This window comes from Aptenodytes patagonicus, chromosome 2, assembly GCF_965638725.1.
Source record: "Aptenodytes patagonicus chromosome 2, bAptPat1.pri.cur, whole genome shotgun sequence".
Lineage (NCBI taxonomy): Eukaryota > Metazoa > Chordata > Aves > Sphenisciformes > Spheniscidae > Aptenodytes > Aptenodytes patagonicus.
In genome coordinates, this window is record NC_134950.1 from 124,836,917 (window position 1) to 124,846,615 (window position 9,699).

A 9,699-nucleotide genomic window follows, 5' to 3' on the forward strand; every position below is an offset into this window, starting at 1 on the left:
GTGCTATCAAACATGTTACAGGCAGAGAATTTGGCCATATTCCATCTATGGGGTTTCCTCCAAAGTCCACTTCTGACAATAACTGAGCTGATGCCTGATCAGTATGAGAACAGTGCTCCATCCAACACAACCCACCACCACCATGGAGAGCTGCTGTACCCTCACACTGACCCTTGCATACCCCAGTCCCCCCCCTACAACAGCACAGGAGGTGCATCATTGGAAATCCAAGTCTCCTTATCTGATACACACAAAGTATGGAACTGAAGAAGATCAGAGCACGAAATCACAGTTACTTTCTCCTATATTCAGGCTCTATTGGCCTGGTCAGCTTAACATGACGTCTTTCTACAGCTACAGAAGGGCACTTGCAGTCCCCGAGCCAGGAAGTGGCACCGAGAAGACACAGGAATAAGCAGAGGCAAGTAAATGCTTTCCAGCTTCTTCCTTAGCAGACTGCAACAAGAGTCCCCTGAGCTTGGGGACTGTCATCTTCAGCTTCAAACCCCCATGGAAGAAAGTTTTTTCCTTTCCAAGGGCGACTTCCAACTTCATCAACATTTAGGCAGGATCTAATGAGCAGGAGGCTCAGTATAACCTTTCAGAGGGAGAGGGGGAAGAGAGTCTGCGTTCAGAACCACACCTGGACGTGCCTTTGCAGTGCAATCCCATCTCTGTTTACAAACAGGCTTCCTTCCAACCCATCCATAAGTACCTGTGCTATGCTTTCTACCAGTACTATATAAACTAAGAACCTTTAAAGCTCAAACACAAATCACTTCTTTACTGACCTGGCCAATTAAAAAAATGAAGAACGATAACAAGTTGTGAAATTTATCTTGTCATCAGCCTAATTGCTACTCAGGGCTTCAAATTATGGCAGAAAAAATGAGGAACAAAACTGAACAGTTTATAGCTTGTTTGGATTCTGGTTTACAAAGTACAACATTATCTTTGTCAATGTGTGAGGAAATGCAATTGCACTGTGGACCTCTACATCAAAAAAACCTGCTTTCATTAATTGAACATTAAACCAGCAGGAAAAGAATTACTGTAGTTATTTCAGAGTTGCTTATTGCTTTCACACACGTAATCTGCCTGCAAAGGTTAATACTAATTTGCCAAAAATCTTAGTTCATTTTACTACACAATTATTAGGGTATTAGGATTTAGGATTAGGACACTGGGATACTACAATTATTAGGATACCTGGTGGTATCCTAATAAAAACAGAAATGTTTTGAGATCTCCTTTCTAAGGAGGGACTGGGGAAGGATTGAGGAGTAAAGGAGGAAGGAAAGGCTGCAATTTAAATAAGTGTGAGAGTGTCTACAGATGGAGAGTTAAAGACAGAGAAAGATTAAGTGAGGAACCCAGTGACAAAGAGGAAAAAAAAAATCACAACAAAACTAGGAGTGGACTACAAACCTTCCAAGTTTAATTACAGTACCTTAGGTGCACTTGGTTTAAAGTTCACTTATTCGCCTTTCTTTACTAAAAAGTCAACCATAGGTACCAGAAATGAAATCCCACAAATCAAGAGCAGTCAAGGTTATATTTTTAAAGCTAACTCTGCCCCTCTCTTCTTTCCCCAAGCTTCCAACTTCCCATCTCAGGGCTGTCAGTAGTTGTCAGCACATCATATGAGAAACTCATCTGAACATACAATATAACTTGACAGGCAATACATCAGAAAACCTAGATGTGACAACGGCAAATTCCACCAGATGGTCCTGGATCATATCCATCCATTAAAAAAAAAAAAAATTGAAAGGAAAAAAAAAAAAAACACAGAAAAGCAGAACTCCTGAAGAAGAAACAAAAAAAATCTGGTATATGCACTGTTTCACCCTTTGTCCTATCCATGCTGCAGAAAAGAAGATGCACAATAGCTCCACCTCTTGTCCTCACCAGCTTGTCCCGTCATTAGTATCAATATGTGTATTTCATCCTCCTACCTTAAGAAAAGGCTTCTAAATAAAGATGCCACTCCATTAAAAGGCAGTATGTACTGGTAATAGTGGTGCTTTCCAATTGAGAAAACTCTCTCAATGACTCTGGAGCCTGGTCCTGCTCCAGCATCAACGCGGTCTCCAGGTATGCCAAACCCAGGCAGTTAGACCTAGGAGTAGCTGCGAACTTGAAGCACTTTCAAGACCCCCTGTTTGCCACCCTTCCCATCTCCCCATTGCTCCTGTAGGCAGCACAGATTCTGTTTGGGTTCAGGCTGCCTACAAACCTCATCAGCGTTTGCAATGGCCCTTTTGGGAGAGACCTTGGATTGCCTCGTCCACTGTCAGCCACACAATCCTCTGAAGGCAGCTGAGACCTGCAGGTCAAACACTGACTGTCCAGGCCTAACCTTAATGCAGGTGAAACTGCCTTTGATACACGTGAAGCTCAAACCACCTTCCAGCAGGTAGAGAGCACAACCTGCTCCTGATTCTGGCCTCAAGCCCACACAGAACAGCGCTGAGGCAGGCACAGGGTCAGGACGCTGTGCCACCCTCTGGGAGGTCAGCGCAGTCCCATGGCACAAAGCACCAGATTGAGAGACAGCTCTGGGGTTAATTCACTGCCAGGAAAACACTGAAGCTGTCAACGTTCTTCAGGTGAGCATCACAAGCCTGGCCACAGCAGCAGCTCAGCTGGGACAAAAGTGACAGGCCTGTGAAACATAAATCAAACCTGCGCAGGCTGTCACTTCTCAAGCGAATCCTTCAGGGACACCATTCCTTGCTCCTTTTCTGCCCCTACCTTCAATATCCGTGTGCAGATGTACATGTTTTGCTCTGTGAAAAGTAATTGTGTGTAACTGGAAAAAATACCATGTATCCTTGTCCTCCCAACTACACATGCTCTGAAGTAAAAGGTATTTAGGCAAATATATTTTAAATTGGTAAAGCAAGTAGATATGAATCTGAATACACAGAGGGAACGAAGACAGTGAATAATGTGGTGTTATTTTACCAAACATTTAACAGGACAGCACTTCAAAATTCTTTGGAAATCTGAGAGCTTCTTTGAATACAACGCTGTGTATTCAAGCTTCTGTGGTAGAAAGCAGATCTACTCCCTGCCTGTGCACAAGCTGCACTCCACAGCTTAGGACTGAAGAAATCTCTCTTCAGGCCACTGTGGCAAAATCAGTTTCCACCAAGAAACTAGACTGAACCTCTAACAAAGGAGTATTTCTGTATATTACCAATACCTATTCTCCGTCCCCTAAGGAAAGTTCCTTCTGTTATAAACTCTCCTTTGCTGTTAAACAAAGTGCACCCATTTCCTGGGTGAGAAAGACCTGGGAAGGGGAATACTCCAGTGCACTGGTGGGGAACTGGGCTGCAGTCGTGCTTCAGAAACTGCAAGTGAGTGGACTGGGCTCCAGAGATTACTAATGAAAAGGGCTTTTTTAGCAATGGCTGATGGCTACTCGCTGAATTCTGAAGAAGCAGTTTATCGTCTCCATCCAATCCATTTTACAATTATCACCTTCAGCACAGAGAGGAAGCTACTTTTACATCATGGACCTGAGAACAAAAGGCTTACAAAAAAGTCAATTCTCCCCTCCTCCTCAAACATCAACAAGGAATATCCGATTTTTTACTCTGCCTTTGTCATTTTAACATAAAAGTCAGTGACATTTTCAAGTTTTGTTGTTGTGCACCAGTGGGGTTTCAAATACTGCAGAGGAACATAATTACATTTACAGACACTTTTGACTGGAACTTAAATGTTGTGACAGCACATAATAGTCTCTTAGACATCAGAAAAATAGGCATTTAGCTCAAAATGTGTGTTCTGATTAAACTAATTTTCTGATTAAAATGGACACCACCTTTTTAGCGGCGTGCCTTTTGGCATCTAAAAGTTTTTCTATAAATACTAGACTGATTTTTCAAAACATCAACTTTCTACAGAAAGAAAAATAAACAATTTTAATTGTTCTCAGCAGAAATGCTGTAAAACAGAAGGCATAAGAATGATATGTATTTAATAAAATTGGTAAAATGTCACCTCCCATTTTGATATTTAATTATATCTCATTAGAAAAGCAAAACTACTGCAAATCAAAGTCCAAGAATCAGCTGTTTATTTATAGGCATTTATATAGCACTCATCACCATAGCAACCAAGAACCTTTTTTTCTTCTTGTTCAAAGGAAAAGTTGTAATTTTGAAACGTGATCCTTTGATGTTACAGTGCAAATAGGTACTTACCTGCAAACACTTAGGCAGGTGCTTAAAGTACATGAATAGACCTAAGTCAAATGCATGGTGAAAGAGACAGAAACAGAGAAAGGAAAAAGGAAAGGAAAGGAACCGAGAAGCAAGTGAGAATGAGGGAAAAACGGCTTTCCTGTGAAAATTCACAGTGCACTGGGTCCTACAATAAGCCACGATCTCCCCCCTGCTTTTTTTCTGTAGCAGTAAGTGACTGGTTCATGGAGCACAGTTCAATTAACCAAGAACAATCAACAAGTTCCCGATTTATGCTGAGGACACCGGTGAATATTCTTGAGCAAGGATTTCTAAGAGGATAGTAGCTTACAAATGAGGCTGCAGAGGGCTGCCTCTCTTTTGAGAGCAGAGAAGTCAGAAGCCTCGCTTTGACTGCTACTCTCTTCTGATCCCCCAGCAATTAGCCATTAGCAAATTCCCACAGAATTAACAGACCTTTTTAAAAATGCCATCTGCTCACAAAACATCAAAGAAATGAGTAAATTCGAACATTGCTCCTGCATACACCATTATAGAATGAGTTACTAGGTATGTCATGCAACTGCAGTTTCCCCACGATACTCCTGCTGCGCACAAGCACACAACTGCTTTTCAGACCCTCAAAAGAGATTGAAATTGGTTTTATACTATTTCATCTGGTTGCTTCCCACCACCATATAGATTATACACATACACGCACAATGTAGTACTTCAGATCCTTTTAAAAGCTAATGAACTTCTAATTGGGACTGAAAGAAAAAAAGAAGAGATCTTTGGCCTGTTGTCACTTTGTTATATAAGAGATCTTATCATCAAGATTTCCTCAAGACAGGGGTATATGAAGTTATTATCTTCAACTTTGCATTTAGTTTGATCCGATCTTCTTCATAAACCAATACTGTCCAAAGCAGTTAAATAAGGAGTGTTCAGTTGTTCCTAAACCAAACACATAAATCTTTACACAGGACTGCTGGTTATTTTGTAGTCTTTTTTTAAGCTGTATTCTAAATAGGGCAGAAGCTCCATGTATGACAGCAGGAAAAGTGACAAGTTCCTTATCTGGAAAAGCACCAGCAGGCACTGTTATCATAGACCAGCTCTTTTAAAGTGGACTGATGAAGCTATTTTTAAAAAGACCTAATAACATCACAGAGGAGAATCTGATCTCTGCAAAGGTGAGCCGTGCAGCTCGATACTCCTGGGAGGCAGTTAATGACACTGAAGCTTGTCAGACACAGACTGTGTCCAGTAATTGGCTTTGAAAACTCGCAGTTTAAATTCCACCATGCTAAGTTCAATGCCCTGCTCACAGCTTGCTCCAAACGCAGGCAGAGCCCAGGGCTGTCTAGCATGACCAAAGGTGAGCGGCCACCTTTCCACTGCCTGTGCTGCCAGGCCCAGTCTGCATACTTGGAGGGCAAAGAAACCTACTTTCTTCCAGCACCTCACACCTACCAGTTCACTTCCAGGACAGGGAGAGACAGTTGCAGGGGGAAGAAGGCAGAACAGTGTCGGAGCAGGCGGCGTGCTGATGGAGGAGGAGGGAACACGTCCTACTACAGAAGGTGAAGGAAGGGGGTGAAGACCTAAAAGGAGAAGGAAGAGGGTCCCATGTCATGCATTCATCCAGCACAGCAGAACCGCCGACCAATGCTAACCCTCAGTCAGCGCTCTGTGCCAACTGTGCGAAGTCCCTTAGGAACAGCCACTGGCTTCCCGAGGAAGGTGGCCAGCAAAACAGGGGAAGCATCACGTATTTTCCCTGAAACTCCACTTACCCTTATGGACCCATAGACCCATTCTACCCCTTGCTCCGAACCACAAAACTGAATTCTGTGACCATCCTGGATAACAATTGAAGAAATTATTGTTCCACAGTGTGAGAAGGCAAAATTTGGTCTGCACAGCTGAGAACCTTTGATCCGTATCCACTGGGGCCAAACTGATAAGCTTTGAACCAGATCAAAGCTCTGTGGTTTAACACTGTCCTTTGCACCACCTTCTTTTTTGTGATTCTTACTACTTCCCACTACTTCCTAGAAAAATCCGCTCCTTCACAGTCTAGATATGCTCCAGTTGGAAAAGCTATTTTAAATAGAAAGCAGGTCTTCTGCTGAGAGAAGTCATCTATGGATCTATGGCTGTGTTTATTTGAATAAAATGATAGTTTTACTAGTGGAGGATCTTTAAGCCTCTATGTTTTAAAACACCTCCTAAAGATCTTGCTGTGTTAGAGCACAGGCCAGATATAAATCTGTTAAAAACTCTGGGGAACAGTAACTAAATGTGGGCTGCTGTCATAGGGAACTGTTTAAACCAACAGCACTTACTGAAGACTTAAAAGCAGCAATTTTTAAGAGAAGGGTGTGAGAATAAGGGGAATGAGAATACCCAATCTTCAGATGATGGAAGCAAACCTCAGAAAGTTAACAGTGAGATGCGACTCAGGAGATTGGAAATTCAACTGGAAAAAGATTTCCATATAGACAATCCATTTTGTACATTGCTTCATAGAGAATGGGCTCTAGGTAATTAGTCCCAAAACATTAACCAGGTACCTAGAATGCATGTTCGTGGCACACTCACAAATGTTGGAGGCTGAACTCCAGCTCTGATGACAGCTAATTAAAACACAAAAGTGAGACTCCAAGTAAAACTGCCACCTTGCAATCATAAACCATTCAAAATGCGCCCTTGCAGAAAAGCAGACTGCAAAGCAGGTTTCCTGTATCTAGTTCACGCATTTGGTATCTATTTGGTTTTTGAAAATGACATTGCAAAATAAACATACTTACAGTTGATGTGTTTAGCATGCATCAGATTTGTTTGGGGGAGAAGGTCGTCCCAGAGAATAAGAGCTCTTCTGGTTCTCAGCTAAGTCAAGGCTTGAGCTAACAAGCCAATCTATCAGTTCAAGTGTTTTGAGATGGCTATTAAAAGGAGCCATTACTGTTTTATTACCAAAGTCAACAGAGTCTCCTGAATCAGCAGTCACCGTTTAAAAGTCAGCATTTGTCAATAGTTATCCAACTATGGTACTGGTGTGAAAACACCAATATGTTCCCTTGCCTTTACCAGTTGTTCAGATACAATCATTATTCTCATCACCAGAGAAGAGTGTGCCTCTTCACTTTTTTTTTTTCCCAAAGCAGCAGCCATTATATCAATAACCCATTTAAACACCGCATTAATTGAGAGGGGCTGGAAGGAAGCAAGGGGACACAAGCAGACTTGTAAGCCTGACCTCAGAACATGCATGTGCAATGCACTCAGAGCTGACATAGGCAAGAGAAACTTTTCCACCATGCTTAGTCAGCACAGAATAATTAAAAGGGGAAAGATGCGATAAATTCAGCATCCGTATCCACTGGGGCCAAATTCATAAGGACTGGTAAGCTTTCAGAGCTGAAGACAGGTGTCTAGGGGGGTTCCCAAGGTACTCAGACATCAAGGAAAATTGTCAGGAGAACATAATTACATCTTTACTTGCCCTGGTAGGCTTTACACCTGCAGCGTCTTTGACCTCTAGGGAGGTTATTAGAGTTTTAATTGAACCGCGTTTCTGTGGTGCAGGCAGCTGCCTCCAAGAGCTAACCCTCACAGCGTCGCCTGCCCCCGGTACCGGGCCGGACCGCTTTCGCTCCCCGGCTTTGGGGAAGAAAGGTTTCCACGTCCGAGGTGTCAGCTCCGCTCTGCGCAACCCTGGGCGGGGGGGGGGGGGGGTCCGTGGGTTATTTCCACACACACCCCCGCCACGCCCCTCCCCACTGTAGAGCCGCCGCCGACCACAAGAGACATCGCCCCGGTCCCCCCGCCTCCCCTGCACCCACTTTACCGTTAGAAAAGAGGCGGCAGCCGCCGGCCCCCGCGAACCACCCCTTGCGGGTGCCCGGCCCGGGCCGCCCCCGCCCCACGGCCGCCCCGCGCCGCCTCACCTGCCGCCCGCGGCGCCAACGGCAGCAACCGCGCCTTCGGCCCGGCCCCGCCGCCCCTACCGCCTCCTCACGGCCTCCCCGCCCGCGGCGGGCGGCGCCGCCACCTCCTCGCAGGCGGGCGCTGTCTGCCGAGGGGCCGCGGCGGGGCGGGGCAGCACCGCCTCCCCCGCGCTCCCGGCGGCGGCGGGGGGGGGGGGTGATGGGGAGGGGGGCGGGCGGCCCCTCGCCCGCCGTGCTCAGGAGCGCGGCGGCCCCTGCGCATGCTCAGTGCCGGCCGCCGCGAAAGGCTTTCTGGGGGGTGTAGTTTGCGGGTGCCTGGGTGCAAGGTCTCCTCAGGGTGGGCTTCCTGCCGGGGTGTTTAGTACAGACCCTCTAGCCGCTCCCAAGTCACCCCTGCTCCCACCTCACCCCTGCTCCCACCTCAGTCCGGTGGTTTCCCCTCACAGCTTTCCCCCCAGGCTGCCCGGTCCTTGCCCCCCCCATCCAGTCAATTTCCTTAACCCCTCTGCCTCTCCCAGTCGTCTGCATTCCTTACCCCCACTCCACATCTCTTCCCCAAATCTCCTTCAGCCTCCACTTCATTCTTCTGCTGTCCTCCCACTGCCTTCCCGCCCTGACCTTCCCCTGTCCCTCAGGGTCCCTCCCTGACCCTCAGCTTTCCTCTGCCCGAGAGAGCCTCCTTGCTTGCTGCCCACACTCCCTGGCCTCTTGATTTCTTCCACTCAGAATATACAAGCTAAAGTGGAGGGCAACCATCCTTATTATGAGTACATGGCTTCAAATCCACTAGGAAAACCTGGCAGATAGCAGGCACCTGCATCCCCCCCACCAGGGAAAGTGCGACAGCAGCGGCAGGTCACGTTCACGTAGTGAGGTTTGGTAAGGTCAGACTTCACCAGAGCAATCCCGAGATTACTACAGCTTGAATAAACCACCGAGGACATCCTGAGTCCGATACAAGAGGCCGAATCAGCTGAGCAGGTGGACGCATGTGCATGTGGCACCTCTGCTTGACCCAGCCTCTCCCAAAGTCAACGGGGCTTTTGTCATTCACTTCACTGAGGCTTTTGATTTCTCATGGGAGCTTTCCATTTCCACACCCATGCAGTGCTCTTAATCAATGAGAAGGACAATTAATGGCTTGGTAGCATCCTTCACATTAGCTGGTGTTTGTATGCATAACTAAATGCTCCCAGAGTGACAGAATTGCTAAACATGCGTGCAGGAAATTAATGTAAAACTTTAACCGTTGAAATGTTTGCCCCTGAAAAGCTGATAGTCATTTGGGGGAAATCAAATTTAATAGCTGAGTACTCCTTCCTCCAGCCTCTTTTTCTGTCTTGCAGATTTTGTAGCTAATGGTCCGAAGAACTATCTTGTGTTATAAGAGATACACACGAGAACTGAGGGTTTTCAGAAATGTTCATTGCTATTCTAAATTTAATTTCATTACGGTCTCTATGAATTTTAGTGTTTAGCTCTCATGGACTGATAAGGCAAATGTCAGGCTTCTGAGATTCGTTTTCCAGAGTTTGTTCAAGAAC

General features: G+C 45.6%; 1 protein-coding gene across 2 annotated transcripts in view; it reads right to left on the bottom strand.

The window, feature by feature from the left end:
- The window catches only part of POMGNT2 (protein O-linked mannose N-acetylglucosaminyltransferase 2 (beta 1,4-)), a 33,073-nt gene extending 24,847 nt beyond the window's left edge, over positions 1 to 8,226 (bottom strand). Inside the window, exons 1-2 of one of the 2 annotated variants that reach the window (XM_076331104.1) lie at positions 8,156 to 8,226; positions 5,676 to 5,806 (exon numbers count right to left, since the gene is read on the bottom strand). The gene's annotated coding sequence lies outside the window, so the exon portion shown is untranslated. The remainder of the gene's footprint in view (positions 1 to 5,675; positions 5,807 to 8,155) is intronic. The other variant, XM_076331105.1, reaches the window with a different exon arrangement.
- Positions 8,227 to 9,699: the final 1,473 nt, after the last annotated feature.